The sequence below is a fragment of the Bufo gargarizans genome, unplaced genomic scaffold (genome assembly GCF_014858855.1).
Source record: "Bufo gargarizans isolate SCDJY-AF-19 unplaced genomic scaffold, ASM1485885v1 original_scaffold_1872_pilon, whole genome shotgun sequence".
NCBI classification, from domain to species: Eukaryota; Metazoa; Chordata; class Amphibia; order Anura; family Bufonidae; genus Bufo; species Bufo gargarizans.
Genome location: NW_025334553.1, coordinates 70,413 through 96,404, shown reverse-complemented (window position 1 = coordinate 96,404; position 25,992 = coordinate 70,413). Strand labels below are relative to the sequence as shown.

At 45.1% G+C, this 25,992-nt stretch overlaps 1 non-coding gene across 1 annotated transcript; it reads left to right on the top strand.

The window, feature by feature from the left end:
* The first annotated feature begins 24,960 nt into the window (after nt 1–24,960).
* LOC122923766 lies at nt 24,961–25,021 on the top strand. Its single transcript, XR_006387323.1, has one exon. It is a non-coding gene; the product is annotated as a U7 small nuclear RNA (small nuclear RNA).
* Nucleotides 25,022–25,992: the final 971 nt, after the last annotated feature.

The window sequence follows — 25,992 nt, the reverse complement described above, 5'->3', positions numbered from 1 at the left end:
ACTACACCTCAGACACCCATCAACTAAACTAGCACGAAGCCAGTGACTTTGAAGTCTGAACCTTACAGTTTTCTTAGAAAACTCCAACAGTACCCCAAAATATAAAAAAAAATATCACTAAGTCCCTCACTGTTTCCATTGCTGTACAGTTTTCCAGTGTCTGTTTACAGGATCCAACAGTGGTGCTCCAGGTAGCCACAATTGGTTAGAGCATATCGAATGAGCAATGCACATGAAGACTGGATTTAGAAAAGGCTGTGGGGATTCTCTTGCTTTATTTCTTGCTAGAAAACTGCTGTATCGTCAATGAAGACCGGGCAAGACTAAACATCTTCATTTCTTTCATTAAACTATAATGAAATATTTTCATAAATAGTCTTGTTCTCAAAATATACTCCCAATTAAATTAAGTATACAATAGAGTGTAGGTTAGGGGGAGAGTTATGTATTTTGGCCTTTGTCTATATCCCTCCGCCATTTTCTTTTTTGGTTCTTAATTCTCTTCTATTATTTATGGATAAATGGCCAGAATGTCCAACATTGATTATTGGCGATTTTAACTGTGTCATCGATCCTTTACGTGACAGGATCTCTATGAGTGCCAGGAGTGACAGTCCGGTCCAGGGGTCTCCCCTGGCACGGTTTTGCCTGGAGGCTGGATTTGAGGACGCTTGGGAACATCTGGGACAGGGGAAAAGGGTTTTTTCATGCTTTAGTAAAGCAGGTAAATCGTTGTCCAGAATAGATCTTGTATTGATAAATAGTAAATATGTGAAACTGTTAAAACGAATGAAATATGAAACAAGGTCAATATCTGATCATTCTCCGCTACTACTTGAATTATGCTTGTCTCAGGAAAGATATACACCAAAACTTTCCTTTAGACTAAACCCTTACTGGCTATCAGTTATAAAGACACATGAAATAATTCGAAATGAAATAGGCCGATTCTGGGATATTAACTACGGCTCAGCAAAAATTCAAGTGGTATGGGATACCTTTAAGGCGTACATGAGGGGATTGATGGTTAGTAATATCACGAACCTTAGAAGGGAATATGGAAAAAAAACAGAAAAATCTAGAAAAACATGTAGTGTCGGCGACAGAATCCTTCCATATAAATAAGACGGAGAAAAATAGGGAAAATATGCAAAAAGCCACACAAATATATGCTAATTTTTTATTGGATAAGGCCCAACAGAATCTTTTCTTTAAAGGGCAAAAATATTTTACAGAGTCAGGGCGACCTGGTAAACTCCTCTCCAGAGTAATCTCCAATCTACAACCCAAAAAACATATAGACAAGGTTCGAGTGAGGGATGGTAGGATAGTCACTAGACAGGGCCCGGTGGAGAAGGCCTTTCTTGATTATTTTCTTGATCTGTATAAGGCTGATTCTAACATTACAGATGATAAGATAGATTTCTATCTAGATAGGATCAACTTTTCAACTATCACTGAGACGCAAAAGAAAGCACTAGAATTGGAGGTCTCAATTCAGGAACTTGAGGGAGCTATTAAACTATGTTCAGCTAACTCCACTCCTGGTTCAGACGGGCTTCCATATGAATTTTATAGTAAATACGGGGACTGTATCTTTCCTAGATTATTGGAGGTCTTTGCTGAATCAATGGAGGATGGGATGTTACCAGATTCAATGATGGAGGCTACAATAATACTAATTCCAAAAAAAGGCAAGGACCCTCTAGATTTAGAATCTTATAGACCAATTTCACTGCTTAATGCAGATGTAAAGCTTTTGGCGAGGGTCCTTGCTACAAGGCTTTCTGGGGTCATCTCCTCCATAGTCCATCCGGATCAGAGCGGTTTTATTCAAAATAAGGGTACACATCATAATTTACATCGGCTCTTTTCTAATATCCAGGCCCCTGGGGGGACCGCCCGCTCCATCCTGTCATTGGATGCCTCTAAGGCCTTTGACAGGGTGGAGTGGCGTTTCCTCTGGAAGGTTCTTGCTAGGATGGGCTTTGGAGAGAGGTTTATACGCACTCTTAAGTTATTGTATAGATCCCCAAGGGCTAAATTGAGTCTTAATGGAATTTTGAGTAGTAGTATCGAGTTAAACAGAGGCACCCGTCAGGGTTGCCCATTATCTCCCTTATTATTCGATATGTATATCGAACCCCTTGCGATGGCCATCAGGCAGGACGATCAGGTTAAAGGATTTGGTACGCTAGGAATACAAGACCGTATCTCATTATATGCAGATGATGTTCTGTTTTTTATAGATCATACGGAAACTACTCTCCCTAGGATTATTCAAATGGTTAAAGTATTTGGTGAGGTGTCTGGTCTTCTTATAAACTGGGCCAAGACCAGTCTGCTCCCAATAGACCCCCTGCCACAGAAAGAGGTTCCTGTTACACAGTTGGATATTGTTGATACTTTTCAATATTTGGGTTTGACTATATCGCCTCGGGTCGAAAACTTTGTAGAACTTAATTTGATCCCCATAATGGTAAAGATTAAAGCTAAAATAGGAATCTGGCTGAAACTTCCTTTATCTAGAGCTGATCGAGTTTCACTGGTTAAAATGGTGATATTACCACAACTTCTTTATGTGCTCAGGAATACACCTATTTGGATACAAGACAAACATTTTAAACTTATGGAAAGAATAATTAATGATTTAATATGGGGAAGAAAGCGAGTTCGAATTAAGTTGGAATATTTGTATAAATCTGTGGAGTGCGGGGGTTTAAATCTTCCCTACTTTAAGGGGTATTTTATTGCAGCCCAGTTATTGATGTGCTATGAATCAGAGAACAGCGCACTGCTGGGGAAGTTGGTAACTAGTCACGCTCACAACAATATTTTTACCTTGTTGGAATCTGGCCTATTGAAGAGTTATGAGCAAGGCTATAGAGAGACTATAAAACTACTCCTTTTTTTTTTTTTTATTTATAATTTTTATTTGTAAAAAGTAACGTAACAAGGTACATTGTAGGCATCTCATACGTCGAGCATGACGTAAATTTGAGCATCTGAATACAATCTATGCAAGTATGAATAAAAAGCATAGTCAGGTAACTCATATGTTCACAGGCATTCAGTAAGGAACTGATCTCAAATACAATATATCGTATAGCAAGTCTCAGATGAGGGCATGTTAAACTTTGACAGTGATCGTTGTATCAGAGTAGGACTACAGATCTATTCCACCGTTAAGGGGAAGGTTGTGGGTGTCTATGTTCAGCCCACAACTTCCACTGTTTAGTGAACATGATGTGGGTGCGTGCTTCCCAGGAGGAAATTTCCTCGAACCGGAATAATTGATCTACCTTCAGTTTCCATTGTTCTACGGATGGAACTGCGGTTGATAGCCAATATTTAGGCACTAGCAGACGAGCAGCAATCAGTAGCTGTCTGAAGAGAAAGGTGGGGTGAGGGGGTGCTGCCTGGACAACTATATTGAGTAGAGCTAGTGAGGGGGAGATCTGAACATTCGTCTGACATATCAAGTTGATTAAGTCGAATATGGTCTTCCACCATCTGTTAATCACGGGACAGGACCACCAAATGTGGAAAAATGTCCCCTTGTCTTCAAGGCATCTCCAGCATTGGTCAGTCGCTGTATCCGAATAGAGCGAGGTTATGTCTGGAGTTCTGTACCATCTTGTTAAAAGCTTATACCCATTTTCCTGTATGCGGACACAACGAGATGATCTGTGCGGGGATATCAAAACCTTTGGCAGCATGGATAATGGGAAGTCGAAACCAAGATCTTTTTCCCAAGTCCTAATGAAGGCAGGTTTAACTAATAATGGGGGGTCTATGAGTTTTCTATACAACTGTGATATTAATTTTTTTGGAGTGTTAGGGTGGGTGAAGAGCGATTCAACCCAAACCAAGGGTCTAAGCAGATCGCTACTCCTAACGTTCAGTGAAATATAGGATTGTAGGTATGAAATAGCTGGTACGAATTGCCTATGAGGACTGAGTTTCGTTTGGATCTCTTTAATGGTGGGGGGGGTATCATCCGAGTGGAGAAGTGTAAATATGGAGGTGGCGGAATCCCTAACGTCATGTGGGGTACAGTCCCTTATTGCTGGGAGGGAGGTGCCTAGAGTGTCCCCTACCGATAATGTTGGCGAAGGGAAGGGTATTGCACAATGTGAGGATTGAAGGCTTTTCCACGCATTGAGGGTAGCTTGTATCATTGGAAAGGGAGAGGTGGGGATATTATTAAGGCTAGAGTTTCCTAGTAGGAGGGAGCGGAAGGGTTGACCTACCAAATCTTGTTCCATCGCTACCCAAGACTTGGGATTAGGTGTTCTGAGCCATTCTATTGCTCTGGATAAAAGGACAGCCTTGCCGTATGTTTCCGGATCTGGAAAGGATATACCTCCTGTATGTTTAGGGTGTGACAGGAGGGAGTGGGAAAGTCTTGGCTTCTTATTATTCCAGATGAACGTACTAAAAAGTTTTCTGAGGGTGACATAGTAGGACTTAGGAACAGGGATGGGTAAAACCTGTTGGAGATAAGTAAGGCGAGGAAGTATTAGCGAGACCAAAAGGTTTTTACGACCAAACCAGGATATAGTAGGAATGTTTAATCTATCTATGTCGGCGGTGATGGATTGCAATAAGGGCAAGTAATTAAGTGCAAACAGTTCAGACGGGTTGGTGCTAATTTTGACCCCCAAGTAAGTGATGTGGGGAGATGACCAATCGAAGGGAGAATCCTTTTTTAGGTTCAGTTGATTTCGCTGAGAAATTTTTATGCATTTCACTAAGGATTTTTGTTTATTGATCTTAAAGTTGGATAAAAGGCTATATGTGTCTAGGTAGTTCTGAATCCTAGGGAGCGAGGTGTCTGGGTTGGATGTCATAATCATGATATCATCGGCAAAAGCTGCAAGTTTGTGAACTTGGCCTCCCAATGTTACACCTTGGATGTCCCGGTCTGCTCTCAGTCTAGCAAGAAGGGGCTCCAGGGCCAAAACAAATAGCAGGGGTGATAGGGGGCATCCCTGACGAGTGCCATTTTGTATTCTAAAAGGGTCAGTCAGATCTCCATTGATCAGAACTGAGGCCGAAGCTTGGGTATACATTGCGAAGGTAGCTTGCACAAAGGAACCAGGCAGGCCAAACCTGAACAGGATTTGTTCCAAATACTGCCATCCAATTCTATCAAATGCTTTTTCTGCATCTGTACTTAAGAGAAGCAGCGGTGAGGAGCGCAGAACAGAGTGGTATATGACATTTAGGACTCTGGACGTATTGTCTCTGCCCTCTCTTCCCCTGACGAATCCTACCTGGTCCCCATGTACAAGCAAGGGTAAAAGGTCAGCAAGTCGATTTGCCAGCATTTTTGCTAATAATTTGAGATCAATGTTAAGAAGTGATATGGGCCTATAACTTGCGCAATGTTTAGGATTTTTCCCTTCCTTGGGGATTACAGTGATATGGGCTATTGTCATATCCCTAGATAGTTGTTTCCCCTGGAGGGCCATGTTGCAGACCGAGAGCAAATGTGGAAGAACCATTTGCTGGTATGTCTTATAATAGTACACTGGGAGCCCATCTGGACCCGGGCTCTTGCCCTGAGGAGATTGAGACAGTGCTTTCGTCAGTTCCTCGAGAGTAAATTGGGATGCCAATTTAATTTTGTTTTCAGGGGATAAAGTGGGCAAAGAGATCGTATCCAGGAAGGAAGCCATGAGGTCTGAATGGGATTTTGGGTTCAAGGTAAGAGGAAGGTTATACAGTGACTCATAAAATGTGCGGAATTGGGATCCAATTAGCTTTGTGGAGTAGAGGGGAGCTCCCTGGGGGGATTCTAGTTGATGAATGTAGTTCGTGGCTTGCCTGTTTTTTATTCTTCGCATCACAAATTTGGATGCTTTGTCTCCATGTGCATAGAATTTGTGCTGCGAATTTAAAAAATATTTGGCAGTAGAGTGCTGTAAAAGGGCCTTCAGTTCAGCTTTTAGGGATGAAAGTTCCGTAAGGTGGGATTCAGAGAGGGATTTTTTATGTAGATTCTCCAACAAGAAGATTCTACTGCTTAAGGACTCAATCTTTTTGTTTCTTTCTTTTTTCATAAATGTCCCCAGGCTAATGAAATGACCCCTGATGTAAGGTTTATGGGCGTCCCAGAGCGATTGATCTGAAATCTCAGGTATTTTATTAAGGGAGAAATATTCCTGGAGCAAGTCAGCTATTTTTTCTCTAATCTCTTGGTTATTCAGCAGGGACTCGTTTAACCTCCATCTAAATTTGCTTGGGTTGGGTGTAGGTGCCGAGATAGATAGGAATATGGGGGCATGATCTGATAGTAGAATGGATCCTATTTTGGGGCCATGACAGAACTGAAGGTGCTCCTTTGATACAAAGAGGTAGTCCAATCTGTGGTATGATTTATGAGGGTGGGAATAAAACGTATAGTCGTTCGTGTCTGGGTTGAAGGTACGCCATACATCTATAAGGTGTAGATTCCAGAAGCCATTTCTTATTAAGCGTAAAGTCTTAAGAGATAGGCCCGATCTGTGGGAGGATGAGTCAAGGCTTGGATTGAGTGTAGCGTTTAAATCTCCTCCAACCACTATCAGACCTTCCATAAAGGATTCAATCAGGGGAAACATTTTTGTAAACCATGTGTGTTGACCCGTATTAGGAGCATACAAATTGATAAAGGTGTAAGTCTGGGGACCAATAGAACCCTTGACCAATATGTATCTTCCTTCTGTATCTTGAAGGTGGGAGATGTATCTAAAGGGAACCTTCCTCTGGAATCCAATACTCACCCCCCCGGATGCAGCAGAATTACCTCCGCAATGAAACCAAAGAGGGTAATTGGAGAAAGATAGGTTGGGATAGTGATTAAATTTGAAGTGTGTCTCCTGAAGGAGGAGGACGCTGGCCCCAGACCTGCGTAGCAATGCAAAGACCTGGCTCCTCTTAGATGGGGAGTTGAAGCCCTTAACATTGAGGGACGCACATGATAAATCAGCCATGTGGTCTGATGTAATGGAGTTTACCTTGATACAGCCAGGTCCCCCTCCCGGAGGCCCACCTTTTAATACCGCTGAAGCAACAGATCCGGAGGGGTGAGGTAGGAGATAGAGGGTTTTTCCGCATTGTCATGCAAGTTAGGTTGACGGAGATGAGTACCTTAAACCAACAATAAACAAAAGAACATAAAACAGTTAGATAAACATTATAGTAAAGATGCCCATCTGCATGGGTCAAAATGGACAGCATGTTAAAGGTCACAAGGGGGAAAGGTTTATAAACCCTGTTGTGAACCTCACAGCACATGAAAAACAACCTCGACAGTGAGGCAAGATGACAGGTTAGTTGGGGATGTTAGAGGAGAGTGATATAAGAGGGAGGGAGAGAGGGAGAGATATAGGTGATCCTGGTAATCCTACGAGTAGGAGACATGGAAAGAGGAGATAGGAGATAGCATATAAACGGTTAACTTAATCCTGAATCTCAAGTTATAGTTAGTTGATCCGGAACTACGGCGTCATCTGAGTGGTCTTGCGCCTGGTCTTCTGGGCTTTCGGGGTGCGTGGGGGTTCAAAGGACGTAATCTTCGGAACTTCTGGCAAATCAGTGATGTCTTGATAAAGTTCCCAGTTTTCTATTGGAAGTGGAGGGATTTGCAAGTGTTCGTATACACCAGTTAAGTCCATGAAGGATGAGATGGTAAGGCGACGACCTTCATAAAAGAATGAGATCCCAAATGGAAAGGTCCATCGATATGGCGTCTTCTTAGCTCTAAGCCAGTCAGTCAAGGGTTTCAAGTGTCTCCTTTTCTTCAGGGTGGAGGGAGCCAGGTCCTGGTAAACAGCAATAGGTAATCCCTCATAAGACATGTCAGGGGTGTTTCTTGCAGCTTCCAAAATTGCTGATTTGGTTTGGTAGTTGAGAAACCGACAAATGATGTCTCTTGGAGGCTCTGAGGGTTTGGGTTTTGGCCGCAGGGCCCGATGCGCCCTTTCTACAGTTATCTCAATAGGCATGTCTGGGCCTAGTAAGGAGCTGCATATATCTATCACCACCGCTGGGATGTTAACTGCGTCAATAGATTCCGGCACTCCCCTGAAGCGCAAGTTGTTTCTGCGCCCCCTGTTTTCCTGATCCTCCACAGCATTATGGAGCTCGTTCAGGTAAGTGCGGCATTTCTGTAGGGAGGAAGCCGTAGCCGACTGGTGTGCCAGAACTGCAGTCTGGTGGGATTCAAGGGCCACAACCCGATCGCCAATATGGTGAACATCATGGCGGATAGCCGTTAACTCACTGAGTATGGGTTCCATCGCCTTGGTAAGGGACTGTTTCAGGAACCGGCGTGTTATAGGGAGAGCTGTCTTGCTATGAGAGTCCTCGGTGTCGCTTCCTCCCTCGGACACATCAGGAGAACGATCCCGTGGCCTTTGAGACGTAGCCGGCGCCATCTTAGTTTCTCTCGCTACCAGCGAGGCGGCAGCCTTTTTTATAAATTTGTCCATATCTCCGCTTATGGTCGGGGGCTTAGGGGTATTAGGGTTCTCCCCAGATCTTGCGTTACCAATTTTGACCATTGTCTCTCCTGTCGGCTTGTGTTAGCTGGTGCTGTGTAGAGATCAGTACGGAGAGCTCCTGACTATGCGGCCATCACAGTCCGGCGCTAGCTCCGCCCCCCGTCCGCAGGCATCTTACAAGCCCAGCTTCAACAAGCTCTCCACACTCTGCAGAACCTGGGGGCGCTCGTGAATTGGGACAAGTCAGAGTTGGTCCCCTCTACCACCAGGCGGTTTCTGGGGTTTGTGATAGATTCACAACTAATGAACCTATATCTGTCTCCACAGAGGAGAGACAAAGTAATAAAAGCTGCAGAGTTTCTCCTATCCCCCAGACGGGTATCCATTTGAGTTCTCATGAGGATGTTAGGCCACATGTCAGCGTCTGCAGAGGCAGTACCTTGGGCCTTGTGGCATCTTCGGCCACTACAAGAGGAAGTCTTAGCGGTTTGGAATCACTCCCTGTCTGCAGAAGTCCGTTCCTCCCTCAGGTGGTGGAAGAACCTAGTGGATGGAATGCCTCTAACCCAACCTACTTGGGTGACCCTGACCACGGACGCCTCCCTTCTAGGCTGGGGAGCCCATCTGCGACACAATACAGTTCAGAATACCTGGAAGCCTCAGGAGAGACTCCTGTCGTCCAATCTGAGGGAGCTAAGGGCGGTGAGGTTAGCCCTCAATCACTTCTCACCTCTCATTCAGGGTCAAGCCGTGAGAGTACGGACCGACAACACGACTGTGGTGGCTTATTTAAACAGACAGGGAGGTACGAGATCCCGGACCCTCCTGAGGGAGGTGGGATTGATTTTATCTTGGGCAGAGAGCAATCTATCTCATCTAGTGGCAGTTCACATCAGAGGGGATCTCAATATAGTAGCAGATCGTCTAAGTCGGGGCCTTCCGGTACCAGGAGAATGGTCCCTGAACGACAACATCTTCTCCAGGATAGTCCAACGCAGGGGGACTCCAGGGATCAATTTTATGGCAACCCGTCTAAACGCCAAAGTAAGCAAATTCTGCTCCTTGTACAAGGAGGACAATCCGGTAGCGATAGATGCTCTGTCCATAACATGGAGGTTCAGGCTGGCCTATGTATTCCCTCCAATTTCCATGATACCAAGGGTATTGATGAAGATCAAGCAAGACCAGACCTCAGTGATAGCCATCATCCCATTCTGGCCGAAGAGGTCTTGGTTCACCCAGCTCATGCAGATGAGTCAGGGCAATTATTGGAGACTTCCCCTAATACAGAACCTAGTGTACCAGAACACAGGTCCCTGTCTAGATCTGAGGAGGCTCAGTCTGACAGCCTGGAGACTGACCGGTCCCTTCTAGAAGCTAGAGGGCTTTCGGTGGAGGTCCTGAGAACAATCTCTCACTCCAGAGCGGATTCTACGAATCAGAAATATTCCCGCATATTCAGAATATTTATGCGATGGTGCACGGATAGAGAGGTAGTTTCCTCAGATCCTGCTCTCTCTGAGATTCTTCAATTCCTGCAAGATGGTCTAGACAAGGGTCTAAGCCCATCTACATTGAAAGCTCACGTTGCTGCCTTGTCAGCATGCCTTGGTAAGCCAATTTCTCAGGACCCCCTAATTAAGAGGTTCCTTAAGGGTGCTCAGAGGCTTAGGCCCAGCATCCAGAGACCAATCCCTGAGTGGGAGCTGCCAGTGGTCCTAAGGGGGTTGTGCCCCCCCCCCCTTCGAGCCTTTGAAACAGGTAGACTTAAAGTACCTTTCCCTCAAGGTTACCTTTCTCTTGGCCATAACCTCAGCCAAGAGGGTTGGGGAGCTCCAGGCTCTGGGGGCAGCGGAACCATACTTAAGTTTTCTGCAGGACAAGGTCCTGTTAAGATTTCTGCCTACCTTTCTACCAAAGGTTCCTTCGTTTGCGAACACCAACCAGACAATAACACTGCCGGTGTTGTCTCCTACCTCTAACTCTCCGGAGGAGGAGAGATTACTTTCCTTGGACATCCCAAGAGTCCTTAGAATTTATTTGAATAGAACGGAAGAGTTCAGGAGATCAGAAAATCTGCTGATCTCTTATTCGGGGAACAATAAAGGGCTCAAGGTTTCCAAGCTCACCTTGAGCAGATGGATTAAGGACGCTATTAAGCTGGCATTTACGTCCCAAGACTTACCACCGCCATCCTTCTTCTCTGCCCATTCTACAAGGGCAGTTTCTACGTCATATGCGGAAAGGAAACTAATCCCCTTAGAGCAAATTTGTGCGGCTGCCTCGTGGAGCACGCAAAACACCTTTATTGCCCATTACCGCCTGGAGAATAGGCGTTCTGAGGGAACAGCCTTTGGATGGTCCGTGTTAGACGCTGCTCATCCATAGGTCAGCTCTCTAACGCCTGTGGGATAATTCAACTACTTAGTAGTAGTCCTTTAGCCCTCATCAAGATTTGTGCGAGGTTCCTTGCTACTTCCCCACTTGTGCTGCTGGTTAGGACGAAAGGGAAGCGCCAATTTTGACGTAAATTAGTTTTCCCTTAGTCCTAACAGCAGCACACAAATATCCCTCCCTCTATGCTGTTATGATTACTTGTTAAAAAAGCAACTAGCCCTGTGGAGGGCGGCCAATATAAGGGGGGAGGGGGGAATTAATTAATTAATTACTAGGGATGCAGAATTTTATTCAGCAAAAATTCTGCCTGTCCTGACCAGCTTCACAGGGGCGAATACCCCACTTGTGCTGCTGTTAGAACTGAGGGAAAACAAATTTACGTCAAAATTGACGCTTCCCAACCAGGAAAAGATCTAGGACACCACCACTGCCACGGAAGACTTACACAAGGGTCTAATTTTGACCTTTGCTAAGGAAGCTGGAGAAATCTACATAGCTCCACCCATTTGTACAGCTAATTAGAGAAATCTGCATAGCTTCATCAACCCAAATCTACTTGAAAGACCATGATTTCTGTGGATTAGCATGAAGGACTGCGTTGTGTCAGACATTGTTGTGTGATCAGGGAATACTGTATAATAAGACAATCCTTGTCTTGGCCTGATACTTCTAGGTCCTGATCAACTTTTAAGGATGTTCCTTAACCCAGTAAGAACATTCCTTTGAAGAACACTGAGGAACATTGCTTAGAAATACCAATAACTTTATGAAGAATTTCCTCCAAGAAGCTTCTCTCATCAAATAAAAAGTCTGTGTTGTGTGTCGTCTCCATGATATAAATGGTGATTGGGGGAGAAGAGGTCGGAGGAGCTAAACTCTGTGTCTTTAGTTGTTTAGCTCTTTTGCTATTTGTTTAAAAGCTTTTTAGCAACTGCTCAAAAGCCCCAGAAGCTTGTGGAAGAATAGAAAAATACACATATTGACAATATTGTGACTTCTTGTTGATCATCTTTTTGTAGGTAGGCTGATTTTTTCTTGTATGTTTGGAGAATGATAGATGTTTTCTATGGGGCTACACATTCAGAGTTTGGTGGGTTTTTATTTTCTATTTTATAGCAGCTCTATAGCATAGTGGGTGTCCACTGTGGAGCTGCAGGTTCAGGACTCAGTGGGTGTTCCCTGTGTATTCTGTATTTCAAGACTTTAATCCGTACGCTTCTCGGCCTTTTGGTTAAGATTGAGGGTAGTATCTGTTTTTAGATTCAGAGCCATGCTAGGATGTAGAGCAGAGAACTGCATAGCAAGCCTAGGATGTATGGCTTGGGTTTCAAGGTTCTATCGCTAGGTGACCAAGGCCTCTGTTGGATCTAAGCCAGGGGCTGAGATGTTTGAAAGCCCGAGGTGCAGAAGTGCCCCAGGAGTGGTGACCCTGGGGTGCCTGAACTCACTGGGGGTGGGAGCCCACTGAGTGATGGCACATTTACACGCACTTCACTTTCTCACATTTTGAGCGCACAGTCGCACACACCTCTCTTTGCTCGGCTTCGGTCTAGAAAAGATGAGGAATTTTTATAATTCCGGTCAAATGTCTGGGCCGTAATGGCACACATTCACTTATTTTTTGTTACTGTGTGTTCAATTTCCACGTTTGTTTTGTCACTAGGATCTCTTGGGTACGGCTTGCAGTACTCTGTAGATTCAGAAAATATCCCGAAAAGATGTTCAACCAGTTTCATGTCAAGAATGAAGATAGAGACTTCCTGAGGTTTCTACGGTGGGAGGACGGAGGTACAGATTCAGAGCCAGCAGAATACAGAATGAAAGTACACTTGTTTGGAGCAGCATCATCTCCAGGTTACGCCAATTATGGTATGAAGTACCTGGCCAATCAGAATGAAAAGGGTTGCCCATCAGCAGCAAATTTTCTGAAGAAAAACTTTTATGTAGATGATGGTCTCATAAGTCTAGAGTCCACAGAATCTGCAATCAAACTAGTGAAAGAAAGCCAAGAGTTATGCGCAAGAGGAAACCTGCGCGCCTACATAAATTCATCTCAAATAGAGTTGAGCGAACACCTGGATGTTCGGGTTCGAGAAGTTCGGCCGAACTTCCCGAAATGTTCGGGTCCGGGATCCGAACCCGATCCGAACTTCGTCCCGAACCCGAACCCCATTGAAGTCAATGGGGACCCGAACTTTTCGGCACTGAAAAGGCTGTAAAACAGCCCAGGAAAGGGCTAGAGGGCTGCAAAAGGCAGCAACATGTAGGTAAATCCCCTGCAAACAAATGTGGATAGGGAAATGAATTAAAATAAAAATTAAATAAATAAAAATTAACCAAAATCAATTGGAGAGAGGTCCCATAGCAGAGAATCTGGCTTCACGTCACCCACCACTGTAAGAGTCCATTTTCATAAATTTAGGCCCAGCACCCAGGCAGAGAAGAGAGGTCCCGTAACAGACAATCAGGCTTCACGTCAGCCACCAGTGCAACAGTCCATTGGCATATATTTAGGCCCAGCACCCAGGCAGAGGAGAGAGGTCCCGTAACAGACAATCTGGCTTCATGTCAGCAGAGAATCAGTCTTCATATCATAGCAGAGAATCAGGCTTCACGTCAGCCACCAATGCAACAGTCCATTGTCAGATATTTAGGCCCAGCACCCAGGCAGAGGAGAGAGGTCCCGTAACAGACAATCTGGCTTCATGTCAGCAGAGAATCAGTCTTCATATCATAGCAGAGAATCAGGCTTCACGTCAGCCACCAATGCAACAGTCCATTGTCAGATATTTAGGCCCAGCACCCAGGCAGAGGAGAGAGGTCCCGTAACAGACAATCAGGCTTCACGTCAGCCACCAGTGCAACAGTCTATTGGCATATATTTAGGCCCAGCACCCAGGCAGAGGAGAGAGGTCCCGTAACAGAGAATCTGGCTTCATGTCAGCAGAGAATCAGTCTGCATGTCATAGCAGAGAATCAGGCTTCACGTCACCCAACATTGGAACAGTCCATTGGCATATATTTAGGCCCCGGCACCTAGACAGAGGAGAGGTTCATTCAAATTTGGGTAGCCTCGCAATATAATGGTAAAATGAAAATAAAAATAGGATTGAATGAGCTCAGAGTCCTGTCTACAAATGCTCGCAGTTTAGGTAAAAAAATCAATGAACTTGGGTCAATAATGGCATCTGAGAATGTAGATTTAGTGGCTGTTACGGAGACCTGGTTTAATGAAAGAAATGACTGGGACATAACCATACCAGGGTACTCTTTATACAGAAGAGACAGAGAAGGCAAGAAAGGAGGAGGAGTGGCCCTGTATGTGAAAGATAGCATTAAATCTAACCTAATACAAGTTGGTGAGGCCAACATAGAGTCAGTTTGGGTTACGTTGCAGTTTGCTAATCATGCAGTAACTCGTGTAGGTGTGATATATAGACCACCTGATCAAGTTAAAGAACTAGATGATCTACTAGTTGAAGAAATAGCTAAAATGACAATGAAAGGAGAAGTTATCATTATGGGAGATTTCTATCTTCCAGATATAAACTGGAAAACCAAAATAGCAAGTTTGTACGGATATTCTAAATTCCCTACTGGGGTTATCCCTACAACAAATGGTTGAGGAGCCAACCCGGAGGGAGGCCATTTTGGATTTGATATTCACAAATGGGGATTCGGTATATGATGTCATTGTAGGCGAAACCTTGGGATCTAGTGATCACCAGTCAGTGTGGTTTAATATAAGAACTGTGAAAGAGTCCCACCACACAAAAACAAAAGTTTTAGATTTTAGAAAAACAGACTTTTCAAAAATGAAATTAGTCATAAATGAGTCCTTATCAGACTGGAACGGATTACATGGAGTCCAGGAGAAATGGGACTACTTAAAAGGTGCATTATTGAAGGCAACAGAAAATTGCATTAGACTTGTCAGTAAAAGCAAAAAAAGGAAGAGACCACTGTGGTACTCAGCAGAAGTGGCCCAAATCATTAAAAACAAAAAGCTAGCATTTTGTAATTATAAAAAAACCCAGAGCAATGAAGACAAGGAAATCTACAAGATTAGGCAGAAAGAGGCCAAGCAAGTTATAAGAACTTCTAAAGCTCAGGCAGAAGAAAAACTAGCTCAGTCTATGAAAAAAGGGGATAAGACATTCTTCAGATATATAAATGAAAAAAGGAAATTAAAACAAGGAATAACTAAATTAAAAACAAAGGACGGAAGGTATGTAGAAGAGAATAAAGGGCTAGCCGACTGCATTAATGAATACTTCTGTTCAGTTTTTACAAAAGAAAAAGAAGGAGAAGGACCTCCACTAGAAAGGATGACTAATAAATCGTTTGATGCATGTGTCTTTACAGAGGAAGATGTTCTAAGTTTGCTGTCTAAAGTGAAGACAAATAAGTCACAGGGGCCTGATGAGATACACCCAAAATTATTAAAAGAGCTTAGTGGTGAGCTGGCAAAACCGTTAACAGATTTATTTAACCAATCATTAGTAACAGGAGTCGTCCCGGAAGATTGGAAATTGGCAAATGTCGTGCCCATTCACAAGAAAGGTAGTAGGGAGGAATCGAGCAACTATAGACCAGTGAGTCTGACATCAATAGTAGGCAAATTAATGGAGACCCTACTAAAGGATAGGATTGTGGAACATCTAAAATCCCATGGACTGCAAGATGAAAAACAACATGGGTTTACTTCAGGGAGATCATGTCAAACAAATCTTATAGATTTTTTTGACTGGGTGACTAAAATAATAGACGGTGGAGGTGCAGTAGACATCGCATATCTAGATTTTAGTAAGGCTTTTGACACTGTTTCACATAGAAGACTTATCAATAAACTGCAGTCATTGAGCATGGACTCCCATATTGTTGAGTGGATTAGGCAGTGGCTGAGTGACAGACAACAGAGGGTTGTAGTCAATGGAGAACATTCAAAACAAGGTCATGTTACCAGTGGGATTCCACAGGGATCTGTACTGGGACCAATTTTGTTTAATATCTTCATAAGTGATATTGCAAAAGGCCTCGATGGTAAGGTTTGTCTTTTTGCTGATGACACAAAGATATGTAACAGGGTTGATGTTCCTGGAGGGAAACGCCAAATGGAAAAGGATTTAGGAAAACTAGAAGAATGGTCAGAACTGTGGCAACTGAAATTTAATGAGGATAAGTGCAAGATAATGCACCTGGGGCGTAAAAACCCAAGGGCAGAATATAGAATATTTGACACAGTCCTGACCTCAGTATCTGAGGAAAGGGATTTAGGAGTAATTATTTCAGAAGACTTAAAGGTGGGAAGACAATGTAATAAAGCAGCACGAAATGCCAGCAGAATGCTTGGATGTATAGGGAGAGGTATAAGCAGTAGAAAGAGTGAAGTGCTTATGCCGCTGTACAGATCACTGGTGAGACCTCACTTGGAGTATTGTGCGCAGTACTGGAGGCCATATCTCCAGAAGGATATAGATACTCTAGAGAGAGTTCAGAGAAGAGCTACTAAACTAGTACATGGATTGCAGGATAAAACTTACCAGGAAAGGTTAAAAGACCTTAATATGTATAGCTTGGAAGAAAGACGAGACAGAGGGGATATGATAGAAACTGCTAAATACATAAAGGGAATCAACTCGGTAAAGGAGGAGAGCATATTTAAAAGAAGAAAAACTACCACAAGAGGACACAGTTTTAAATTAGAGGGGCAAAGGTTTAAAAGTAATATAAGGAAGTATTACTTTACTGAGAGAGTAGTGGATGCATGGAATAGCCTTCCTGCAGAAGTGGTAGCTGCAAATACAGTGAAGGAGTTTAAGCATGCATGGGATAGGCATAAGGCCATCCTTCATATAAGATAGGGCCAGGGGCTATTCATAGGATTCAGATATATTGGGCAGACTAGATGGGCCAAATGGTTCTTATCTGCCGACACATTCTGTTTCTATGTTTCTATGTTTCTAAGTGCCCTGGAGTACAATAATATATGGTTAAGGGGAGGTAGTTAATGTCTAATCTGGACAAGGGACGGACAGGTCCTGTGGGATCCATGCCTGGTTCATTTTTATGAACGTCAGCTTGTCCACATTGGCTGTAGACAGGCAGCTGCGTTTGTCTGTAATGACGCCCCCTGCCGTGCTGAATACACGTTCAGACAAAACGCTGGCCGCCGGGCAGGCCAGCACCTCCAAGGCATAAAAGGCTAGCTCTGGCCACGTGGACAATTTAGAGACCCAGTAGTTGAATGGGGCCGAACCATCAGTCAGTACGTGGAGGGGTGTGCACACGTACTGTTCCACCATGTTAGTGAAATGTTGCCTCCTGCTAACACGTTGCGTATCAGGTGGTGGTGCAGTTAGCTGTGGCGTGTTGACAAAACTTTTCCACATCTCTGCCATGCTAACCCTGCCCTCAGAGGAGCTGGCCGTGACACAGCTGCCTTGGCGACCTCTTGCTCCTCCTCTGCCTTGGCCTTGGGCTTCCACTTGTTCCCCTGTGACATTTGGGAATGCTCTCAGTAGCGCGTCTACCAACGTGCGCTTGTACTCGCGCATCTTCCTATCACGCTCCAGTGCAGGAAGTAAGGTGGGCACATTGTCTTTGTAGCGTGGATCCAGCAGGGTGGCAACCCAGTAGTCCGCACACGTTAAAATGTGGGCAACTCTGCTGTCGTTGCGCAGGCACTGCAGCATGTAGTCGCTCATGTGTGCCAGGCTGCCCAGGGGTAAGGACAAGCTGTCCTCTGTGGGAGGCGTATCGTCATCGTCCTGCCTTTCCCCCCAGCCACGCACCAGTGATGGACCCGAGCTGCGTTGGGTGCCACCCCGCTGTGACCATGCTTCATCCTCATCCTCCTCCACCTCCTCCTCATCCTCGTCCTCCTCGTCCTCCAGTAGTGGGCCCTGGCTGGCCACATTTGTACCTGGCCTCTGCTGTTGCCAAAAACCTCCCTCTGAGTCACTTCGAAGAGACTGGCCTGAAAGTGCTAAAAATGACCCCTCTTCCTCCTCCTCCTCCTCCTCCTCCTGGGCCACATCCTCTTCCATCATCGCCCTAAGCGTTTTCTCAAGGAGACATAGAAGTGGTATTGTAACGCTGATAACGGCGTCATCGCCACTGGCCATGTTGGTGGAGTACTCGAAACAGCGCAACAGGGCACACAGGTCTCGCATGGAGGCCCAGTCATTGGTGGTGAAGTGGTGCTGTTCTGTAGTGCGACTGACCCGTGCGTGCTGCAGCTGAAACTCCACTATGGCCTGCTGCTGCTCGCACAGTCTGTCCAGCATGTGCAAGGTGGAGTTCCACCTGGTGGGCACGTCGCATATGAGGCGGTGAGCGGGAAGGCCGAAGTTACGCTGTAGCGCAGACAGGCGAGCAGCAGCAGGATGTGAACGCCGGAAGCGCGAACAGATGGCCCGCACTTTATGCAGCAGCTCTGACATGTCGGGGTAGTTGTGAATGAACTTCTGCACCACCTAATTCAGCACATGCGCCAAGCAAGGGATGTGCGTCAAACCGGCTAGACCCAGAGCTGCAACGAGATTTCGCCCATTATCACACACCACCAGGCTGGGCTTGAGGCTCACCGGCAGCAACCACTCGTCGGTCTGTTGTTCTATACTCCGCCACAACTCCTGTGCGGTGTGGGGCCTGTCCCCCAAACATATGAGTTTCAGAATGGCCTGCTGACGTTTACCCCGGGCTGTGCTGAAGTTCGTGGTGAAGGTGTGTGGCTGACTAGATGAGCAGGTGGAAGAAGAGGAGGAGGAAGTCGAGTAGGAGGAGGTGGCAACAGGAGGCAAAGAATGTTGCCCTGTGATCCTTGGCGGCGGAAGGACGTGCGCCAAACAGCTCTCCGCCTGGGGCCCAGCCGCCACTACATTTACCCAGTGTGCAGTTAGGGAGATATAGCGTCCCTGGCCGTGCTTACTGGTCCACATATCTGTGGTTAGGTGGACCTTGCCACAGATGGCATTGCGCAGTGCACACTTGATTTTATCGGATACTTGGTTGTGCAGGGAAGGCACGGCTCTCTTGGAGAAGTAGTGCCGGCTGGGAACAACATACTGTGGGACAGCAAGCGACATGAGCTGTTTGAAGCTGTCTGTGTCCACCAGCCTAAATGACAGCATTTCATAGGCCAGTAGTTTAGAAATGCTGGCATTCAGGGCCAGGGATCGAGGGTGGCTAGGTGGGAATTTACGCTTTCTCTCAAATGTTTGTGAGATGGAGAGCTGAACGCTGCCGTGTGACATGGTTGAGATGCTTGGTGACGGAGGTGGTGGTGGTGTTGGTGGTACATCCCCTGTTTGCTGGGCGGCAGGTGCCAACGTTCCTCCAGAGGCGGAGGAAGAGGCCGAGGCGGCGGCAGAAGAAGAGGCCGAGGCGGCAGTAGCAGAAGAGGCCGAGGCGGCAGCAGCAGAAGAGGCCGAGGCGGTGGCAGCAGCAGAAGAGGCCGAGGCGGCGGCAGCAGAAGAGGTAGCAGGGGGAGCCTGAGTGACTTCCTTGTTTTTAAGGTGTTTACTCCACTGCAGTTCATGCTTTGCATGCAGGTGCCTGGTCATGCAGGTTGTGCTCAGGTTCAGAACGTTAATGCCTCGCTTCAGGCTCTGATGGCACAGCGTGCAAACCACTCGGGTCTTGTCGTCAGCACATTGTTTGAAGAAGTGCCATGCCAGGGAACTCCTTGAAGCTGCCTTTGGGGTGCTCGGTCCCAGATGGCGGCGGTCAGTAGCAGGCGGAGTCTCTTGGCGGCGGGTGTTCTGCTTTTGCCCACTGCTCCCTCTTTTGCTACGCTGTTGGCTCGGTCTCACCACTGCCTCTTCCTCCGAACTGTGAAAGTCAGTGGCACGACCTTCATTCCATGTGGGGTCTAGGACCTCATCGTCCCCTGCATCGTCTTCCACCCAGTCTTGATCCCTGACCTCCTGTTCAGTCTGCACACTGCAGAAAGACGCAGCAGTTGGCACCTGTGTTTCGTCATCATCAGAGACGTGCTGAGGTGGTATTCCCATGTCCTCATCATCAGGAAACATAAGTGGTTGTGCGTCAGTGCATTCTATGTCTTCCACCACTGGGGAAGGGCTAGGTGGATGCCCTTGGGAAACCCTGCCAGCGGAGTCTTCAAACAGCATAAGAGACTGCTGCATAACTTGAGGCTGAGACAGTTTCCCTGGTATGCATGGGGGTGATGTGACAGACTGATGGGGTTGGTTTTCAGGCGCCATCTGTGCGCTTTCTGCAGAAGACTGGGTGGGAGATAATGTGAACGTGCTGGATCCACTGTCGGCCACCCAATTGACTAATGCCTGTACCTGCTCAGGCCTTACCATCCTTAGAACGGCATTGGGCCCCACCATATATCGCTGTAAATTCTGGCGGCTACTGGGACCTGAGGTAGTTGGTACACTAGGACGTGTGGATGTGGCAGAACGGCCACGTCCTCTCCCAGCACCAGAGGGTCCACTAACACCACCACGACCATGTCCGCGTCCCTTACTAGATGTTTTCCTCATTGTTATCGTTCACCACAACAACAAAAATATTATTTGGCCCAATGTATTGTATTCAAATTCAGCTGAATATAAATTTGAGGCCTAGTATTTAGGCGCTGGGTGACCGGTATGGATTTACTGACAGAATTAGACTTGGAAATGCACAGTAGCGTGTGTGTGAAGTTATTCTGAATGACCCTATGTGCACCTTCAATATTATATACCCTTTTAGGGATAGATTTCAAATAGCTCTGATACAGCAGAAACCACTAAATTAGGAAATTGCTAAATTAAGAATTGTTTTTCAACCCAGAACAAAAAATGTGCTTTGACGGACACTAAATAACTTGCCCAGCCAGAACAGTACAGCGGTAACGACAGATTTAGCAGGATATAAATTTGAGGCCTAGTATTTAGGCGCTGGGTGACCGGTATAGATTTACTGACAGAATTAGACTTGGAAATGCACAGTAGCGTGTGTGTGAAGTTATTCTGAATGACCCTATGTGCACCTTGAATATTATATACCCTTTTAGGGATAGAGTTCAAATAGCTCTGATATAGCAGAAACCACTAAATTATGAAATTGCTAAATTGGGAATTGTATTTCAACCCAGAACAAAAAATGTGCTTTGACGGACACTAAATAACTTGCCCAGCCAGAACAGTACAGCGGTAACGACAGATTTAGCGGGATATAAATTTGAGGCCTAGTATTTAGGCGCTGGGTGACCGGTATGGATTTACTGACAGAATTAGACTGGGATATGGCCAAAATATAACCACACTATTGCTGGTTAAATGCACTTGGTGTGACAGCTTGACCAACCACACTACTGAGGGTTAAATGCACTTGGTGACGGGCGCAGCTTGCCCCTGATGTAGTATATGGCCACAAAATAAACAGACTATTGCTGGTTAAATGCACTTGGTGTGACAGCTTCACCCTGATGTAGGCTTTAGCCAAAAAACAACCACACCATTGAGGGTTAAATGCACTTGGTCGCAGCTTGTGCTGGCGCACCACAAGACACAAAATGGCCGCCGATCACCCCAGAAAAAAGTAACTGACAAACGGTCTGGGCAGCCTAAAAACAGTGAGCAATTGAATTTCAGCAGCTCAATGATGCACAGCTGCAGATCGATCGATTAATCAAGTCCTTTGGAGGAGTTAATCTGCCTAATCTCGCCCTACTGTCGCAGCCGCAACCTCTCCCTACGCTAATCAGAGCAGAGTGACGGGCGGCGCTATGTGACTCCAGCTTAAATAGAGGCTGGGTCACATGGTGCTCTGGCCAATCACAGCCATGCCAATAGTAGGCATGGCTGTGACGGCCTCTTGGGGCAAGTAGTATGACGTTTGTTGATTGGCTGCTTTGCAGCCTTTCAAAAAGCGCCAAGAAAGCGTCACAAAAGCGCCAAGAAAGCGACGAACACCGAACCCGAACCCGGACTTTTACGAAAATGTCCGGGTTCGGGTCCGTGTCACGGACACCCCAAAATTCGGTACGAACCCGAACTATACAGTTCGAGTTCGCTCATCCCTAATCTCAAACAACAGAGAGGTACTGGAATCCATCAGTGACTCTGAACGTGCATCAATAATGAAGAATGTAGATTTCAATTATGATCATCTTCCAGTTCAGAACAAACTTGGATTGGGAAGGAATGTAGAGAATAACAAGTTCGTCTTTGAAGTATCTATTGAAGAGAAAGTTGCAACTAGACGTACCATTCTTTCCGCAGCGGCTTCTATATATAATCTATTAGGATTCTTGGCCCCAGTGATCCTCAAAGCAAGATAAATACTGCAAGAATTATGGAGACAGAAGTTAGGATGGGATAAACCCATACCTGAAAATTTGACGCCAAGGTGGGAGAGACAAATAGGAGACTCAAAACTTGACAAAAATGGAAAACGTCTCGCTACTCCACTCAAGTTGGAACGTCCTATACAGAAGTTAGTTGTTCTACTTGAGAGTGATGAAAGACACTCGAGAGTTGAGAACATGATGGAAAATTCCTCAAATTCATGTTTAAGTCCTACTACTGAGAACATAGAATTATAGGTAATTTTGGTGGGAGTGTAGCTGGCCAGCTAAGACCTGTCCGAGGTTGCTAACATAGCTTATATTTTATACAGCTAGACCTGCCAATAACCTTAATACAGTTCCTATGTTTGTGTGTTAAAGACAAAAGCAAAGTTATTTACAGTGACTTCATGTTGGGATGTCATATAATAGTTATATTTTGTGTCCACAGAAGCAGAAAAAGATCATTTGCCTTTAAGAGTCGTTATATAATGTAAGGTAAGCTCAATGACACAGAAGACACAACAGAAAGCATAGAGTTAAACTGTTGTTGCTAAGCAGGAGTCTTGACCAATCCTAGCTAGCCTCACACAGCCTAGAAGTTTTGACCAATCATAGCCAGCCTCACACACAGCTTCTGTGGGAAATTTCCCTAGCAGGAGCTGCTGGAATCATTATTCACCAGAGAGAGGAGCTGAACAGACACACACTCTACTAAGAGCTGTGTTTTATTGAAGCAAGAGGCCAAAATAGGTATTTAAAACGGTTATATAATGGTCCTACTGTTAATATAGTGATTAGAACTGTATACTGAACTGGTTATATGTATGTTTACTTACAGTTCCACCAAACCACAAATTCAAATTCCATATTGCAATCCAAATTGCATACAAATGCGAACTGCTCATACCAGATCATAAGCAAGTGTATAGAGCAAACTGCAAACCAAGTAGAGCAAGTGCAATATTAGTTATACCTCAGATATACCTCTCAGAGAGATTATAAGGTGCTTAAATAACTTAAAGTGAGAGTACAGATACTCAAGAGAGAAATATATCCACCAGTTTATGATGAATGACAAGATTGAACAGTTGAACCACCATCTTATGCATACCACCATTTTGTGATATCTTTTCAACACGTGTTATGTACATGGACTATCTGCTGCGGAGGCGGCAGTGTTATATGAAGAAAAGTTGAAGTTAATAAAGAAGTTATTTCAAGCATTTGGTGTGCTCTTTAAACCTACTGTTTCCATAGAATGGCGCTAGAGGAATTACAGAGTAATAGACAGTCTGGTTAGACTAAAAAGTCAGAGATATCAAAATTCTTCTAATGCCACAGTGCAAAAGGCACTTCATAGTGCTGCGCCTGCCACATCTGCACCTCAGGCTTTGTAAACATCCTGGCTTATGACTCCAACCCAAAGGCCCAAGATCACCTCCAGGTTAATCTCTGTGTTTCTCTGCTCCATCTCAGTAGCCCAGTCCAACCACTAATAAGAACAGGTAATTCACATTGTCTAGGCCACAAAACCAGGAAGCTACGTTATCAGTGACCATGGTAACTCCACTGCCAAAGAAAGGCTACTTTCACACTGGCTTTTGGCTTTCCGTTTGTGAGATCCGTTCAGGGCTCTCACAAGTGGTCCAAAACGGATCAGTTTGGCCCTAATGCATTCTGAATGGAAAAGGGTCCGCTCAGAATGCATCAGTTCCGCCTCGGATTCGGACGAAAAAAAAGCTGCTTGCAGCGTTTTGGTGTCCGTCTGACGAAACTGAGCCAAACGGACCCGTTCCAGCACACAATGTAAGTCAACGGGGACGGAACGGTTTTCTATGACACAATCTGGCACAATAGAAAACGGATCCGTCCTCCATTGACTTTCAATAGTGTTCAAAAGGGATCCGTTACAGCTATGTTAAAGATAATACAAACGGATCCGCACCAAACATGAGAGTGAAAGTAGCCAAAGGAAATGCCTTCTAATTTTCCAAATAGAAGAATTGATTGTAGAGGCCATGGATTGTTCAGGCAGTTCATATCACAGAGAATGATTATATTGCTGAGAATGGTCATGGGTGGAGCTATGCAAATTTCTATTTGGCTTTGCTGGTACTCCTTTGGAGGGAATGTTCCTCACACAAACAAATATCACTCATTGCTGCTGCTGTTGAGTGCAGGGCCGATCCCTGGGAGTCAGAGCGACCAATCTCTGATCACTTCTAAGCCTACTCAATGCCAATGTGGGTCTGCAGCTTGACTCTCTGCTTCCCAACCAGGAAAAGATCTAGGACACCACCACTGCCACGGAAGACTTACACAAGGGTCTAATTTTGACCTTTGCTAAGGAAGCTGGAGAAATCTACATAGCTCCACCCATTTGTACAGCTAATTAGAGAAATCTGCATAGCTTCATCAACCCAAATCTACTTGAAAGACCATGATTTCTGTGGATTAGCATGAAGGACTGCGTTGTGTCAGACATTGTTGTGTGATCAGGGAATACTGTATAATAAGACAATCCTCGTCTTGGCCTGATACTTCTAGGTCCTGATCAACTTTTAAGGATGTTCCTTAACCCAGTAAGAACATTCCTTTGAAGAACACTGAGGAACATTGCTTAGAAATACCAAGAACTTTATGAAGAATTTCCTCCAAGAAGCTTCTCTCATCAAATAAAAAGTCTGTGTTGTGTGTCGTCTCCATGATATAAATGGTGATTGGGGGAGAAGAGGTCGGAGGAGCTAAACTCTGTCTCTTTAGTAGTTTAGCTCTTTTGCTATTTGTTTAAAAGCTTTTTAGCAACTGCTGAAAAGCCCCAGAAGCTTGTGGAAGAATAGAAAAATGCACATATTGACAATATTGTGACTTATTGTTGATCATCTTTTTGTAGGTAGGCTGATTTCTTCTTGTAAGTTTGGAGAATGATAGATGTTTTCTATGGGGCTACAGGTTCAGAGTTTGGTGGGTTTTTATTCTCTATTTTACAGCAGCTCTATAGCATAGTGGGTGTCCACTGTGGAGCTGCAGGTTCAGGACTCAGTGGGTGTTCCCTGTGTATTCTGTATTTCAAGACTTTAATCCGTACGCTTCTCGGCCTTTTGGTTAAGATCGAGCGTAGTATCTGTTTTTAGATTCAGAGCCATGCTAGGATGTAGAGCAGAGAACTGCATAGCAAGCCTAGGATGTATGGCTTGGGTTTCAAGGTTCTATCGCTAGGTGACCAAGGCCTCTGTTGGATCTAAGCCAGGGGCTGAGATGTTTGAAAGCCCGATGTGCAGAAGTGCCCCAGGAGTGGTGACCCTGGGGTGCCTGAACTCACTGGGGGTGGGAGCCCACTGAGTGATGGCACATTTGCACGCACTTCACTTTCTCACATTTTGAGCGCACAGTCGCACACACCTCTCTTTGCTCGGCTTCGGTCTAGAAAAGATGAGGAATTTTTATAATTCCGGTCAAATGTCTGGGCCGTAATGGCACACATTCACTTATTTTTTGTTACTGTGTGTTCAATTTCCACGTTTGTTTTGTCACTAGGATCTCTTGGGTACGGCTTGCAGTACTCTGTAGATTCAGAAAATATCCCGAAAAGATGTTCAACCAGTTTCATGTCAAGAATGAAGATAGAGACTTCCTGAGGTTTCTACGGTGGGAGGACGGAGATACAGATTCAGAGCCAGCAGAATACAGAATGAAAGTACACTTGTTTGGAGCAGCATCATCTCCAGGTTACGCCAATTATGGTATGAAGTACCTGGCCAATCAGAATGAAAAGGTTTGCCCATCAGCAGC